The sequence below is a fragment of the Microcebus murinus genome, chromosome 8 (assembly GCF_040939455.1).
Source record: "Microcebus murinus isolate Inina chromosome 8, M.murinus_Inina_mat1.0, whole genome shotgun sequence".
NCBI lineage: Eukaryota > Metazoa > Chordata > Mammalia > Primates > Cheirogaleidae > Microcebus > Microcebus murinus.
Window position 1 is genome coordinate 11,769,739 of NC_134111.1, and position 17,620 is coordinate 11,787,358.

The following is a 17,620-nucleotide window of genomic DNA, read 5'->3' on the forward strand; positions in this document are numbered from 1 at the left end:
AATTTAGAATTCTATTTCTTCTGGTTGTTCAGTTTTATCATTGTGAAGTATCCCTCTCTGTCTCCACTAATATTTCTTGCATTAACATCTACTTGGTCTAGTATAAATATAGCCCCACCAGTTTTCTTTTGGTAAATGCTTTCATGGCATATCTTTTCTCATGCTTTCATTTTTAGTTTTTCTGTTTCTTTATATGTAAATCATCATATCTCTTATATGAACTATACAGTTGGTTTTTGTTTTTTATGAGCCCCCAAATCTTTATCTACTAATGGTAGTGCTTGGTCCATTTACATTTCATATAACCACTGACATATTAAGGGTTAAAACCATCTTGCTACCAAGTACCATCTTGCTACTAATTTTCTATTTATCTCATTTATTCTTTGTCTATCTGTCCCTTATTTCTTACCTGCTAAGGATTAATGACATTTCTATTAATAGATTTTCTTTTATTTTATATATGTACATATAAACATGAAATTACTTTAGATTTTACAACACTCTTTCTTGAATTATTAGTCTTAAATTAGGTCTTTTATCCTCCCTGTGCCAATGCAAGTATCTTAGAATATTTTATTTACTCTTGCCTTCCATTGCCTTTTGTGAGAATAGTGAGCATTTTAATTCTACATAAAATTTTAATCACCACAATACATTATTATTAATGTTTTAAAAAGTTAATATTAACTTAGATTTACCCACGTTTACCCTTTCCTGGGCTCTTTATTCCTTCCTGATTTAGCATGCTTCCATCTGGGATAATTTTTTTTCTGCCTAAAGAATTCCCGTTAGTATTTATTGTGATAATGAATTACTTCTGTTGTATTTGTCTAAACTATCTTTCTCTTTAATTTTTGAAGAACATTTTTAATGGGCTTAAAATTCTAGATTAGCAGCTATTTTCTTTCAGTACTTAAAGATGAGATTTCGTTGTCTACTGTCTTTTATCCTTTATGATATAAAATTATTTTTGCCTTACTGCTGTTTCTTTGAAAGTAATACAACATTTTAATTTGGATATTCTTTTTTAAAAAAAAATCTTGTAATTTTATTATACTTTTAGATATACAGAAAAATTACATCAATAGTACAGAGTGTTCTCACATAGCCCATGCCTAATTTTCCCTGTTGTTAACATCTTGCATTAGTATAGTTCAGGTGTTACAATTAATACACTAACATTGAGAAGTTATTATCAACTAAAGTCTATATGGTATTCAAATTTCCTTAGTTTTGTCCTTTATCTGTTCCTGTATCCCATTCAAGATGACACATTACATTTCGTTAATCATGTCTCCTTAGGCTCCTCTTGGCTGCGACAGTTTCTCAGACTTTCCTCGCTTTTGATGATCTTCAGTTTTGAGGAGTACTGGTCAGGTATTTTGTGGAATGTCACTCAATTTGGATTTGTTCTACATCTTTCTCAAGATTAGACTGGAGTTACGATTTTTGAAAGGAAAACGATAAAGTGCCATTCTCATCACACTATATCAAGGGTAGATGCTGCCAACATGACATCACTGTTGGTGTTCGCCTTGGTCACCTGGCATAGGTAGTGTTTGTTAGACTTCTGCACTGTACAGTTACTCCTTTTCCATATTATACTCTTTGAAAGAAAGTGGCTAATTGCAGTCCACACTTAAGAAGTGGGGGATTATGTTCTACTCCTTGGGCTTGGAGCATCTACATAAATTATTTGGAATTCTGCACAGGAGATTTGTTTTGTCTTCAGCTATCTATACATCTAATCATTTATTTATATCAGTATGGAGTCCTGGATATTTTATACTTTGGGTTATAATCTAATGTCACTTAATTTTTTGCTCAGACTATTCCAGCTTTGGTCATCATTAGCCCTTTCTGATGGCTCTTGTGTTCCTATGTTCTTTTGCCATACACATATCCATGTAGGGTTTTTTGTTTGTTTTAGCATCTGCTTACTTGCTGGCCCACAGGATGTGGCTATAAATATTTCTACTATATATATATTATATATATATAATATATTATAGTTATGTGTGTATATAAAGAGAGTTATATATATACACACATACATAGTTATGTGTATAGAGTTATATATATGTTATTATTTGGAAATATATATATATATATCCACCTACATGTACCTATCTGTATGATATTATCATACTGATGTTTTTATCTGAGCACTTTTAAGATTTTCTCTTTTTCTTTGATTTTCAGCAGTTTGACTATGATGTGTCTAATTATGATTTTCTTTTTATTTATCCTGTTTGGGCTTCTTAGAACTATTTTAATATGTGCCTTGATGTCTGTCCATGGTTTTGGAAAATATTTGGTCAGTTTCTTTTTGAATATTACTTCTGTCCTTCTCTCCTCCCTTAATGGGACTCCAATTATATATATAATTAGATTTCTTCATCATGTTCCATAGGTCTCTTATGGAAATGTCTGAATCTTTTTTCTCTTATTTCTATGGGTTTTTATCCAGATATTTTCTCTTGATCTAATCTACCTTTAAGTTTACTAATTCTGTCTTTTGCATGGCCTAATCTTCTATTAAACTCATCCATTAAATTGTTTCTTTCAGTTATTTTATTTTTTTCTCAACTCAAAAATTATTTAGTTTTTTATATATAGATTCTAATCTATGATTAAATTTTTCATATTTTTACCTATTTTCTCAAATATATTAATCTCAGACATTATAAAGTCTGTGTTTGCTCTCTACATTATTAAAAGCACCTATGGGTCTACGTTTAGATTGGCTTGTGTAAGATCAACTATAGAGGTTCTCGGTAAGTTCTCTTCTTCCAGTGAACATTTAACTTTCTACTGGCAGGCAGTTGGATTTTGAGCAAATTATCTTGATCCATTAAGTTAATGCTATTTCCATCTCCATCTCCATTTCCATTCCCCCCCTACCTCCTGAATCTCAACTGGAACTCTGGTTTGTTTAAGAAGGCCCTAGTTTCCTCATGCAAAAAAATGTAGATCATTGTGGAAGCTATCTCATAGGGTTGTTATGAGACTTGAGTGAGTTATTATTTGCAAAGTCCTTAGAATAGTACCTAGCATATAGTGCTATGTAAGTATTGGTTAATTTTTTTAAAAAGGATCCTCTTTAATGGTAGCAAACAATTTCTTTAACAACATCACAACAATATGTACCATTGCAAGTTTCATTTAGTTGGTTTGTGTATGTGGTAACATACACACATATGGTAACATGTCTTTATTGAGATTCATAGCTTATGCCCAAAGCTCGGGCAAGCAAAATCAATTATCTAGAGAATAAACTCTCTGGTGATTCTCAATAATCCAGCTACAAATGAAAGACTTCTACAGAAACAGAATTCAGACTATGTTCTCTGTCTTGTCCTCAGACTGTGTTGGGAACTTGGGGGGAAGGGACGAAAAGAAAAGACATAGACGAGGTTCTTAGTCCTTCATCCACTGCAATCAGAAGAGCTCTGTGTCCATCACTTTTATACTTAAACATTTCCATGGCTAAAAACCATTTGAATGTAACTACTCTAGAGGATGATTTGGATCTGTGTGCCTCAGATAGTGATCTACAGGTGTTGTTTCTCATCACCCAGTCTTGACAGGTTTTGAAGAAAAGTAAGTTCAAGGTTGTTTTTCTCCTCAACAGAAACATGCGGTGAACTTTTTCCAGATTAAGGACAGAGTCTTGTTTTGATAATTGACTTGGCATATCAGGTTAAAGTTCTCTTGTGAAAAATTATGGAGCTTAATCCAGAACAGCATCCAGAAGAAAAGGCACCCCAACTCCACACTGAGAGGGGCTGAAGGAGGACCTGTGAGCTGGGTCAGCACACTCATCAAAGGCTGTGTGAGGCTCCCCACCATACACTACATTCACGGTGCAACGAGGCTCCCACATTCCCTTCCCTAGAGAGCCACAATGCGTTTACCCTGAAAAATGTTCACTGTAGACATTGCCAGGCACCCACCTGGCCTCACAGAAACCACAACATCCCATCATACATCTAATTTGTGAGCTATGTTGTCTACAATGCCACTCCTATAAATTAATATTACTATAAAAATAGCCATTGAGGGAAACGGATACACTAAAATATTAAATAACACATTGGTTATAAGACATGCCTCAATTTGTCAAGTGTTTACAATTTTAAAAATTACATATGAAAATCAAAGAAACATGGTATCTGCAAATTTATTCACATTGGTATTATATTGAATTATTGGTTAGAAGCAATTTAGTGTTGGAGAACATTTGTTGGATATGATGGTTTGAGCTTTGCAATGTTACCTTTAATTGTTAGACAATAATTATCAGTTGAAACTATCCCTGGAGCAATACAAAAGATCATATAATCATTGCAGAGAATAATATTTATCTTTCCAGATTAGTTGGTAGGTATCTAGTTCATTCAGAAGTCAGATTTAATCACTGAGATCACTGTCAAAGAAAAGTTGACAAGATCCTACCAGATAAAGATAATTCATTTTTTCTTGTATTTCTAGTATTTCTTCTTTTGATTTCTTTTCTTACTTTGTTGCATTGGTTAGAATTTCTGGAACAATGTTAAATAATATTGTTGAATAGAGGTTATCTTCATTTTTCCCTAATTTTGATGGAAGTGTCTTTAGTGATTAATCATCAAGTATAACACTAGTGGTTGGTTTGAGCAACATTTTCTCTGTCATTTTGGAGAAATATCTATCTAACTCAAATATACTGTGACATTTAAAAAGTAGAAATAAAATCAAAATTTAATCCAAAGCCTTTTTTGCATCTATAAAGATCATATAATCATCTAATTTTTCTTAACATATTAGCACCTTATAATGTTAACAATCTAAATATTAAATTACACCTAGAATTTATAATGTTAAAAGCATATGGAAGTGTCCTGCAAAGCGAATTGTTTGCTTTGTGAATTACCTATGACAAGTTTCCAACCCCAGCCAGCCAGTCTCTATAAGCCAGCATGTGGTTGGTGTCTCAGGGGCCAGAGACTAATTATAACAGTGCCAGCCTAGACTGGGCACCATTAGGAGGTCAGACCTGCCAGAAGAAATCAATTATAGAAGATGAACCTTGTTTGGATGTGTTTGGTGCCATCACCCCCTCCAAGGTCCCAGGCCTTGCTTCCTGGTGCAAAGATCACAAATGCCAGAGGCTGTCATTTGTACATGCTTTGACCCTGACCTTCCCTCCCACCAATCTTCGCCTTTCTGCTCAGCACAGAATTAATGAGGAGAAGTGGGAGATGTGAAGATGAGGACACCTCTTTTCAGAGATACTGACTTCAGCCAAGAGAACAGATTGCAGACACATCCAAGAATCCTCCAGCAGAAAACAGGCCTGTGTGCACATTTGCACACATGTTCTCAGAGATTACACGCATACTCGTACACTGACATTGTTCCCCACACACTAGGAGATGGGTTGCACATCATAAGGGCTTACTATAGGCTTGTTTCATGAGTGAGTGAACAAGTAAGCGAACTCAGCTGCCCAGGAAGGTCCTCATACTCATTCACATGTACACGGATGAAGGTCTACTCACAGATGCCACGGCACGGGACAGTCTCCCCTCCCCACAGCCTTCCACACACATGCCTGTGCTCTCATGGTCCTCTCTAAGCTGAGACAGAAATCCTCGGTAAGTCTCTGCAACAGTTAGGTTGCAGATCTCAAGATTTGAGCCTGAAGGGTCAGAAATGTCGATCTAAACTGCTTCAACCACAGACAGATTTACTGCTGGGCATGACAGGAAGTCTGAAGATAGAGCAAGTTCTAGGACTGAGCTGGAGGCTGTCATCAGGACTCAGCTTCATCCTGTCACCCAGTCATGCTAGCTCTGAGTCTAGCTCCCCTTGTGGGTGCAGGGTGGCTCCCAGGAGCATTCAGGGCTACACATCTACCCAGTGCACATCCAGGAGAGAAGGCAAGAGACCTTCCTAGGCTTTCTTAAGAGGCAAGAAGAATTTTCCAAGGCTCCTCTAGACCTTCTCAAGAGCAAGGTAGAACTCAAAAATCAATGGCAAATTTCTTCTTGTATATCAAAGACCATAAACAGGGCAGCACTCTTTCCTGAAACAGGAGATGGGATAGGATTGACCTTGTACCAAGCAGATCTGCTCTCTGTGGGAGTCGTAGCCAAGGGACAGATGCTGAGAGACCAAGCATCCGAATCACAACAGTCTGGACGCTATCTGCCCCTGTGAGTGAGTTTCTGATACCAGCCTCATGCATGGCAATAGGGGGTTAGGATGCAGTGAGGCAGCGTAGAGATTTGTGAGCACGGCCCTGTCTGGCTCCCTTGAAATCACACCACCGAGACAGCTGCTTTTCGTAGACACAAGGAAGGCAGCATCATCTGGTCCGACTAGACCTCATTATTTCTTTTTCTCCCGGGACCTGTGTGTGGAGGCCACTGAAGTGAGAGCAGAGTCGCACATGTGCAGTGAGTGAGGAGTTCAAAGTGATACCTTGCCTTTATCCCTTCTTCTCCACTACCCTCCTCCTCCTCCAGGGAAAATAAAGGAAGACAATTGTTTTGGTACAGATTTTTATTAGTCCCTGGCTATCTCTCATTCCCCACCCTCACTGCTGCCCCACCAGAGAGACAGAGTCGTTCCCATGGCCAAAGAGCTGGTGTGTGTGAGAGTCTGTGTGAGTGTGCATGTGTGCGTGTGTACATGTGTGTGTGAGTGCATGTTTCTATGTATGTGTGTGCATAAGTGTACGCACACAAGCATCTGCAGATCAAGCCCTTGGTTAGCATAAAGCACAGCATATGGAGGTCTTAGAGAGACAAAAGCCTCTGGATTAAAAAAAAAATCTACGTGGAAGGGCCTTAACTATTTTATTTTTTAACAGTTTTATTGAGATGTAATTCACAAACCACACAATTCACACACTTGAAGTGTAAACAAAAGTGGATGGCTTTTGTACATTCAAGTTGTGTATCCATCACCACACTCAATTTTATAATATTATAATTACCCCAAAAAGAAACATCACCCCCTTATCCATCTCTCCCCAATCTCCCCATTCCTCCTAGCCCTGGGCAACCTTTAATCTACTTTCTGTCTCTATAGATTTGCCTATTCTGGATATTTCATATAAATGAAACTATACAGTATGTGGTCCCTTGCAAAGCTTCTTTAACTTGGTAGAATGTTTTCAAGACTCATTCATGTTGTAGCATGAATCAGTAATTCATTTCTTTTCATGGCTGGATAATAACCTATTGTATGGATAAACTGTATTTTATTTATCCACTAATCAGTTAATGAACATTTGAGTTGTTTTCCCTTTTTGGCCACTATGTATAACACTGCTATGCACATTTGTGTGCAAGTTTTTGGGTGGACATAGTCTATCATCTCCCTTGGGTATATACCTAGGAGTAGAATTGCTGGCTCACATGAGAACTCTAGGTTTAATCATTTGAGGAACTGCCAGACTTTTCCAAAGCAGCTGCATCCCTTAACACTCAGCAGTACCGATTTCTCTGCGTCCTCACCAATACTTGTTGTTTTTCCCTCTTTTTGATTGCAGTCATCCTCGTGGGTGTGAAGTGTAGCATCTCCTTGGGGTTTTGATTTGCATTTCCCTGATGGCTAAGGATGTTGTATACCTTTTCATGGGCTTACTGAATATTCGTCCTTGGAGAAATGTGTGTATTTAGATCCTTAGGTGAGTCAGTTCACATCTCTGGGCCTCAGTCTCACCTAGCATGAGAAGGAAGAATGGTGGAGTGAGTGATCGCAAAGGAGCCTTTGCATTCATGCTGCCTCTGGCTCTCTGGAAGGGCGTAGAGAAAGGCTCTTCCTTTGCGCTCCCCATCTCTTTCGCCTAAATGATTTCCTAGTATTCAACCTACTGCCTGGGGCGGGCTCATCATTGGCATTTAACCTAAGCTGCTGAGGAAATTCAAGTGTCATTCACTTTGCCTTTGACAGAGAACTCTCTAGTCGTGGGGGCATCTGCTCCCACTGTGGGGACAAGGTTAGTATCTGATATCCAAGTTATTAGAAGTCTCCCCCTGGCCTGCCATCACCTACGTGGGAATTGCATTTATATCAGTGATCAATGGCCTCTTCTTATTAGATAAATGAATGTGAACGATGCTTACTAAATGTAAAGGGTAATAATAATCCTTTTCATGATAATAAAAGCTATTGACACAAACAAAAGAGAAATCTCCAATAGCCCATCTCTGTAACCTGGGGTTTTACTTGAAGATAAAAATCAAATACATACAGGCATTTGATGGGAGATGCAGAATTGCAATCTCAGGTCAAACCACTATATCTCTTGATCAGCAACAGAACAATGTGGTTTGTTTTTTAGAGCAATGGTTTTGAATTTGTTATGGAGTATGCAGTTATTCTAGATTTGATCAAATGTAAGCCTTTTATCTAGGAACTCTTTTTAAAATTTGGAACAAATGATGAATTCTTAGTGGTTTTAACATTTTGACCAGTATTTACTTTTTGCTGTTTCTCAGCTTTGGGAAATGCTTGCAGATAGGCCTCTCCATGGAGAAAGGGGAAAAATCTGAAAGAGACAGACACCAAACTATTTTCTTCAAATCACCTTAGGCAGTTGCCAATGCAGTGGCTTAATAAGAAGGCAAAGACTTTGCTAACCTTTGTTTCCATCTATTCAATAAAGTAAACAGGAGATGAACTTGGTAGCAGGGAATATTTAATTGCTGCAGGCAGAATTCTGAATGCTTTTCTTTAAGAAGAAAAAAACCCAGTACATTTGATTTACAGGCTGGGTATTTTTTTAAAGCTTTCCCTTTTAGATATACAAGCAGATAATTTCACCAAAAGAAAAGTATTGTTTACAGTGCAGTGTTGCTTAGTAACAAATACTCATCATATCCTCTTGACTCCCAATCTAGGGGAGCTCTTGCCCCAGCTTTGCCTGCTGTGAGATATTGTGCCTGTCATTGAGCACCTCTGGGCTTTGCTTCTCTTTCTGTGTACCTACTATGCACCAGATGCATCATGTACATTTTCTCATTAAGACAATACTGGGATTTCAAATCTCCAGCCCTTCCCAGGGCTGCTCCCACCCTTTATTTTCCTTTCCCAAAATAATGAATGAGGTTGAGATGCAAAATCCAATATTTGGGTTTGGATCTCAGCCTCAACACTTATTAACTTTGTGTGAGTTAATATTTATTTGAGCCTCAGTTTCCCAGGAGTGTGTAGCAGTGTTGCTAGCTTGAACCTAATCCATCCTTACTCTGGAAGTCGACATGATTAGGACATGCCTGGAAGAGTCCACTGGATGAAGAGGAAGATCCTATATCTAATATTATAGCCCCCTACCCTCCACCCAGACAGACCTCTGATGGAAGCTTGATAGACAACACAGAAGGTAGACTTCTTTCCTTTATTTATATGCTAACTTTATCCAGAAAAGTGCTAGCTATGCCAGTCAAATAGTGGGCAGAGAATAAGCACTCTGTATGGGCTATATATGAGGAATTTTAATGAGCCAGCACAGTTTGTTCAGTTAGTTGATGAGCACTATTGGCTGCCTAACCAATGTCCATTCCTTCTGAATAGTGCTCCAATTTCATTCAAGTTTCCATGCTTATCTGTGTGGCCAGGTGGCTCAGGGAAGGTGGGCTCAATCCTCTGGGTGTGAATGTTGATTGGTCTAATTATAACATCAAATTCTTTGCCACTGATTGGTTAGATCATGAACAGGAGAGATACTTCAGATCAATGGGTCATTGGGGATATCTGCTGGGGGTATCTCATGACAGTGAGAAGATGCACAGAGTGAACATGGTAAAGATCATAGAACAGACCAATGCAAAGAACTTGGAAAGTCCGTGAAGATATTATTGGACTGCTGAATCAACTAATCTTATGGGATAATAAACGTCTCTTATTATTTAAGCCACTTGATTTAGAGTTTTAGTTAAGTTGAAAGTTCCCTAGCCAATACAGAAGTCTTCTGTCTAGCCACCCTCTTCAACCCTCTTCTGTAGGAATCAAGAAGGGGAGATCATTTCCTTTTTTAAATCCATAAGCCATCTCGGGCTGGTAGTCTTTGGGGGGTCGAGGAGGTTTGTCATGTGAAAGACAAAATAAGTGCTATAAGTATGAGTAGCCTAGAAGATCTATCTATGAGCTTCTCTAGGTGAACTTGGAAGATAATTTATATAGAGAGGACAAGCCACCCACTGATGGCATGGAGTCAGTTGTGGTTTGAGAACAATGTTCTATCTCCTCAGAGGATCCAGAATTGGATACACTTGGGTTTAATTCCATACTGTGTCATTTAGTGTGGCTTCATAAACATCATATAGGATTGCTTTGAACATTAATTGAGATAAAGCATGTATGAAAATAGCACGGTGCCCAACACATAAAAATGCTCAGTACTTGTTAGTTATCATTATCACTACTGTCATCTTCATCTCTCCTCCTTCTGAGGTTGAAATTGGACTTATGTCCATATATGGGCTGGATAACAACTACTTGAAATGTGGTCAATTAATGTTTCTGTTTCTTTTTCTTTCTGTCACCCTGGCTAGCATGCAGTGGCATCATCACAGCTCACTGCAACCTCAAACTCCTGGGCTTAAGCAATCCTCCTGACTTAGTCTCCCAAGTAGCTGGGACAACTACCAGCCCTGGCTAATTTGTTCTGTTTTTGGTAGAGACGGGGTCTCTTGATCAGGCTGGTCTTGAACTCCTGACCTCAAGCAATCTTCCTGCCTTGGCCTCCCAAAGTGCCAGGATTACAGGCATGAATGTTTCTACTTGTATGGATAAGGATTTGTGTCCTTTGATAAAAATTACAATAATAATCATAGCCACCTTTTATTAAAAGCTCACTATATGCCAAGCCCTGTTATAAGCACAGGGTATGCATTATCTCATTAAAATCTTGAGGAAACTGAAATATAGATGTGAAGTAAGTGTCCAATGTTCTCATGGCTGAGCCCACTAAGGTTTGAGCTTCATGCTTCAGAAGCCATACTTTAAAGACACTATGCTTGCTGCCTGATTAAAGAGACCCTTGCTGAGTGCCTGCCATATGCCAGATACTGGCCAAGGGCTTTTTAAGCATTAACCTAATTAATCTCACAACGTTTATGACAGAGGTCTTAAGAACTGTGTAAAGGTATGAGATTCACTCTACTAACAAGTTGACAAGTAAGCCTGCCCTCATTTTATGGATAGTGGTAGAAGACATAAGATTCCTGGGTTAGAGACAAAGGACAACGTATTACTCATATAATAAAAGCAACCAGAGTATCGGAAGTTTTGTGCCAATTCTCCAAGCTCCAATTCCCACAGAGTGGTATGAAGAAGGCCAGATGTCAACTGTATGTACAATGGGTTGAGTTACAGAAGATAAACTCTGACTTCAGGTAACCTGGATCTTTTATAGTGGGCAGTCACCATGCCTATCATTGCTCTGGAGGAACCATAGTCTCTATCTTCCTGGGCTGTTCACTATACAAGCATTCTTGAAAAGATAGTCTCAAACAAAGGGCAAGCAGTGTCTTGTTCACAAGATGTGGAGAAAGCCAAGAGACCCATGGAGAGCTGTCTCCCAACAATAGATACTATCGTTAGTCTTATCTTACAAATGAGAAGACTGAGGCCCAAGATTATACAACTTGCTCAAGGTCATATGGCCAGGTTTCAATTTTGGCTCTGTCTCTTCTTTGCTGTGTGATCTTGCTTCATTTATATATCCTACAGATTCTACCTCCTTTATATCTTTACTAGAGTCCCTTCCGCCCTGTTCCCATTCTATCTCTCATATCAGATATACACGACTTCTTATCTGGATCATTCTGACTACCTTAATCCTGGTTCCCTTTGATCCCACTTACAGATTTTGACCAGGGCCTCCTTTCTAAAATGCGAATATGATTATATGATTCCCCATCCTTTGAGTGCTGTAATGCTAGCCAGGGCATCAGAAATCCTTACTCACTTGGCCCCTGCATGCCTTTCTTAGAGTCACTCCTGCTAGAACTAATTACGTTCATACTCTTGTAAGCTTCTGTACACTTGCAAGTATGATTCCCGCTGCTTGGGAAATTCTTTCTTTCCCAGTGCATCTGGCAAGTTCCGTCAGTTTGTAAGAATCTCACACATGGCATCTCCTCCGTGAAGCCTTGTCAGAGTCTCTCTTCCTCCCACTAGACAGATTAATAACTCCTTTTTCCCTTTTCTTTCCTTTCCCTGACTCTTATCCTCTTGCTCTTTCCTTCTTTCTTGTGTCTTATTCACTCGGATCCCAAACCTCAGTCACCTGTGCCCTGCCAGTGGCAAAGACTGCTCTGAGCCCCAGGACCACATGTGCATTTCATTCTGATTTATGGAGTCATTATCCCCCACTGCTGCAGGATAACTTGGCCTTTCTCAAAATGGAGTGATGCTTTGACCCCTTAAAAATGCAGAGATCAATGGTTGCCTGGGGTAGGTTCTAAAAGTAGGGACTGCCTGGCATGGGCACAAGGGAAACTTTGGGGTTGATGAAAATGATTTGTACATTGATTATGGTGCTGGGATTATGGTTTAGGTCAATGCGAGGCAATCCTCTTAGAAAGACAGCCCACTCGGCTAGCACATGTCTTCCTGCCTCTTCTCCATTTCTGCCTGGATACTGGAAGCAGTGGTGAAGGTAGCTCAGACATCTAATCACCAGGAGGGGACAAGAAATGGGGAAGGATGACAGGAGAAAACAGAAGGAGTCTGGGTCCCCAGACATTATCATGGAGCCTTTGTAGAGACCTCCAGATGTGTCATTTGTGTTTAGATTTAAGCCATTTTTGTTCAGAGTCCAGTCAATTATAGCCAAGTGCAATTCCTAACTGGTGCATGGTTGAAGCTGTGTGCCCACACTGGTAAAAGCCAGAGAATCAATGAGTAGTACATTCAATCAGCGCAGGTCACCCAACTGATTTGGGATTTTGACTGACAGCTGTCAAAAATCATTCACTTGCATCATGCTTTCTGTCTTTGGTGGAGCTTTACTTCCCAACAGCCAGGTATTTGCCTTAAGTTTTCTTTTCCTCTGTTGGAATAGATGCATCTTTCTTATCTCAGGCTCGCTGCTCAGATGGAAATCAGGCCCCCATCCCCAATGCCATGAGGTGGAACGGGTTCTAATGTAATCAGCTCAGACCAGCCCTGGAGAGTTACTTTGTTCTTTGTTTTTATATAAAAATCTGTCAGCTGGAACCAAAATAAATCAATAGTGGCTAAACATGGAGGTTCCTCTTTTCAAATTTCTTTGGGCCCCTTAAGAAATCTGAAAACAAGAATAAAAGAGATTCCATCAGGGGTCCTCACTGGGGCTGGGAGGAGGACTGGGCTTCCCTGAGGGTGGGAGCAGAGAGAAGCGCGTTCTTCATTAAGCTGGGCCCCGCCTGCCTCACCCGGCTCTCCTCCAGGCCCTGGCTCCATCCCAGGCATGGCGGGGGCAGGGTGAGGCTTGGTCCAGCCATGTTTGGTGCAGTCGGCTTCTGGCCAAAAGACCTACAGCTTGCACACACTTGAGCAGGGTACCAGTCTGTGAGAAGCTGTTTCCACATTTCCTCCCCCATGAGCAAAGAGTCTAATGGCTTCCTTATCTCTTTCCCCTCCCCAAGGCCACTTCCGACTGTTTCTCCTGCCAGTCTGGGCCCCCGCACTGTGCTAGACTCTTGCCTAAGGCAGGAGACCCCGAGAGGACCATTCGTGGTCCCATCTCACAGGCTCGTCAGCTGCGGAGCGTCCCAGGCTGGTGGAGGGCGGCTGCCTGGGAATCGGATTGGCAGCGCTTTATTCCAAGAGACGCTGAAGCACCCGTCTGGTGACAGGGGAGGCCGGGAGTTCGTGGTTTGCCTCCACTCGCCATTCGAGTCTGATGCAGACTCAGAACTATGTCTAGACTTAGGAACTATGTTTCTGGTGGACACAGAGTCCTCCAGCGGTTTCTCCATTCCCTGCCCCACAAAGCCCTGTTCTTGCCCACCTTTGCTCGTGCCCTCCCCTCACTCCATTCTACTTAAATCCAACTGTCACTCCATTCCTTAGCACCAAATGTGGTTCTTACCATCTTCATCAAGCCATCAGCAGCAACCCTGGTTTGCAAGAGTTCTGTGCTGGGCTGTTCTATATTGGGCCCTCCCTGCATTTGGCAAGGAAGCCACAGAGCCATGATGATTTTGCTTGTCATGATAGGTTTATCTCACCCAACTCGTGAGCCCTTGCAGGCGGCCTCTGTGGTTATACCTCCTGCTCTGATGGTGCCTTGTACCACGTGTCACTCTGCAGAGGCTCTGGCTCTGGGAGTGTTACTGCAGTTGTCCGCACTGGGAAATTTGGTATCTTGTAGGCACTGGTTCAAGTCTCAGCTGGGCAACATCTAAGATCTATGAGTTTGGTAAAAGTCTGAAGTCCCCTGGCCCCAGTTGCCTCAGTTCCAGAAAAAAAGGGCTCAGCACAGCACCAGGATCCCAGCAACTGTTGACAAAGTGGTGTTATTGTTAGAATAGATTTGGTTATTTCTTTTCCTTTTCATTCTTTTTATATCCTTCACCCTTTGGACAAAATTCCCATTGTTGGTGTGAAAATAATGCTAATTTTTACCGTCATGAGGCTGATGTGTAACCTACATCGGCAGGCGTGTTCCAGTTGTCACAGACCACAGGCCATGCAATGCCATTACATTTGAAAATGAGACACAGTCACACCACGGATGTACTTTTAGCCTATAAGCTTAGTGCTTATGAAGCTATTTCTTTCCCTTTCGGGCCCATACATACAGTTGGATACCAGGTGAGCAGTGTTGATTTCTTTATAGTTTCTGTAGAAATACAACGATATCCATGGCAAATAGAGAAGATTAGCATATTGCCCCTACTCAATTATCCATATACTATGCAAATGTAAAGATTTCCAAAAGCAGCTAAACAAAGAGTGAAATGTAAATGAAAATCCTACAGATCTGCGCCACTCAAAGTATGATCTGTAAACTGGCCAAACTGGCAGCACCTGGGAGCTTGGTGGCAATGTATCAAATAGAGTCTCAGGACCCACCTGGATCTACTGGACCAGAATCTGCATTTTAACAAGACCTGCAGGTGATCTGTGCAATACACACAGAGTTTGAGAAGGGGGCGCTGCAGACAACCTTTAAAAAACAAGAGGTCTAAATACAACTTGGTCCTTCTCATGAACCTTAACCGCTTGTCACCATTTCACTCCATACTCAAAGAGGGAGTTCCTTTATTTTTTGATTTATGCTTCATGAGACTCCCTCACAGAAGTAGAAGCTGTTACTGTTGACGCAGTCCTGTTTCAGCATCTTCAGCCACTATGTCTTTAGGTAGTCAATTCAAGAGGGATGAAATTGTGACCCTGTTATATACATGAATATTCATATCTCCCAAGGGTAGTAGAAGGAGACAGGCTTGCAATTCACTTTTCATCAGTGATTTTACTGGGCATTCAGGCATTGGGCTAAGCCCTAAAGAAAGAAAGATGAGCAGTAGAGGAAGTTAGATGTAGGAAATAGATCATTACAGTCCAACATGTGCCAAAAAGATGAGTAGGTACAAGGGGCTTCGACCTGTACAGCAATATTGCTGAGGAAGGTCATCTTCTCCTCTCCCACCTTGTTGTAAGGAAGACCTAAGGAAGCAGCAGCTGGAACAAAAAGACAACCATAAAAACCACTGGGAATCCGACTCATAAAATCTCTTCTCTTCTCAGGCAAGTACAGTTGCTTCCTACATCTTTATTAACTCTTAATTCCAGGGACCAAAAGCGATGTCTTTAAATTTGTCTCCTCCTGAACTGAGATCAATAGCTTGCCTTGACTTTATTCTTACTATAATTTCTCTACTGAGGTTTTTCTAGTATTTTACAGCATCTCTACTACAATTAGATCAGGAAACAAAGAAAAAAACTTTATCGGTGATTTATGCCAATATCTGGCAATATGGTGGAAGAGATGTTTTGATTAGGCAATTTTCATTACTAAAAACATTATAGCACAATAAATTAATTCAATGTTGTGCACTTATCTATTAGACACCTTACTATAGGAGTATAAAAATGTTAATTATTCATTATCATCCCTCTGATTATTTGTTGTGGCTGATAATTACATTGAATATATTTTATATCAGTAATAACCTTCTGTCTACATTTACAACATGTCGTATCTTGGGGGCTTGTCAAGTTTTTTCCCCAAGCCTTTCCTTTATTAAGACACAGACCTCAGGAGTACGTAACCTTTATGTTGAAGGCTGATTTTCTTCTTTCATATAAAGAGCAAATATTATAGATTAATTAATCCAGGATGATTATAATTTAATCACTCTTCCTCTGGCTTCACAAGGGATTTGGCTTTTATTCAGTTGCTCATTCATATTGTTATGAAGAATAAATGCAGTCATAAAATATTTGTGTGCTATGAATTCACAGAACAACTAATCTGAGAACCTGGAGGGGGTGCACGCCAGCAGAACTCTCACTAGAGACCCAGGTCGTGTGGCCTCAGCCTCAAATACAAGCCAGTGACCCACAGGTGAACGGATTTCACTGGTGCAGGAGAGCTTGGTTCCTCGCCCAGCTGAATTTGGGGTAGTTCTACCACAAACAAAATGTTTCAGTCCCACAAAATTTACCTAGTACCTATTATGACCCAGGCACTGTGTTAAACTCTGAAATTAAAGGACTTATTTATTAACTACATGATCCTGGAGATATTACTTGATCTCTTTGTGCCTGGGTCTCCACATCTCTAGAGCAGGATAATAATAGAACCTACTTCACCGGATAGTGAAGATTAAATAAGTTAATAATATATGCTGAAGATTCTTGAATAGTGCCCAGCACTGGCAAGCACTCAGGGCACCTAAGCTATAATTATTACTATTATTACTCAGGTGCTGTTTCTGTTGTCAAGGCAGAGAGTGATGGGTAAGAAGTAACACAGCTAATTGTTCAGACACAGTGATTAAAGTCTATTGAAAGGCACAGACGGAGGACGTAGTCAGTCTGCCTGGGGTGTGGTGATTTAGGAAAGACTTCAAAAAGCGGGAGGACCTCTGAGCTGACTCACAGGATGACCATGATGCGTAGGGCCACTGTGGTGGGCAGGAGGGCCACTCTGAAAAGAGGGTGAGCTCTCAACAAAGGCCAGGGAGCTTGTCGGTCACTGCGGGGGAGGCAGTCGGCTGGCTGGGTCAGCAAGGAGCCACACGTGGTGAGCCAGCAGCCTAGACCTCACGCTGAGGGCCCAGAGGAGCCATTAAAGGCTTCTCAGCACGGGAGCCACACATCACATTAGCATGGCAGGAGCGGCCTGCAGCTGGCGCACGGAGCCAAGTGGGGACGGTGTTGGCGGAGGGCTGGTAGAGGACAGGCTCAGTGGCAGCGTCCAGGCAGAAGCTGTGAGATCCGAGCTGAGGCAGGATGCGTGGGCTCGTGGTGCAGACATTGTAGAGAGGTGTAATGAACTCACGACGGGCCCCGGGCTGTCTTCAGAGAAGAGGCAATGCGGAGACGCTTTTGAGCTGGTTTTAAATAACAGCTATGTTGTTGGTGGGGTGGAGGGAAGAGGGGAGAAATATAGGCAAAAGGT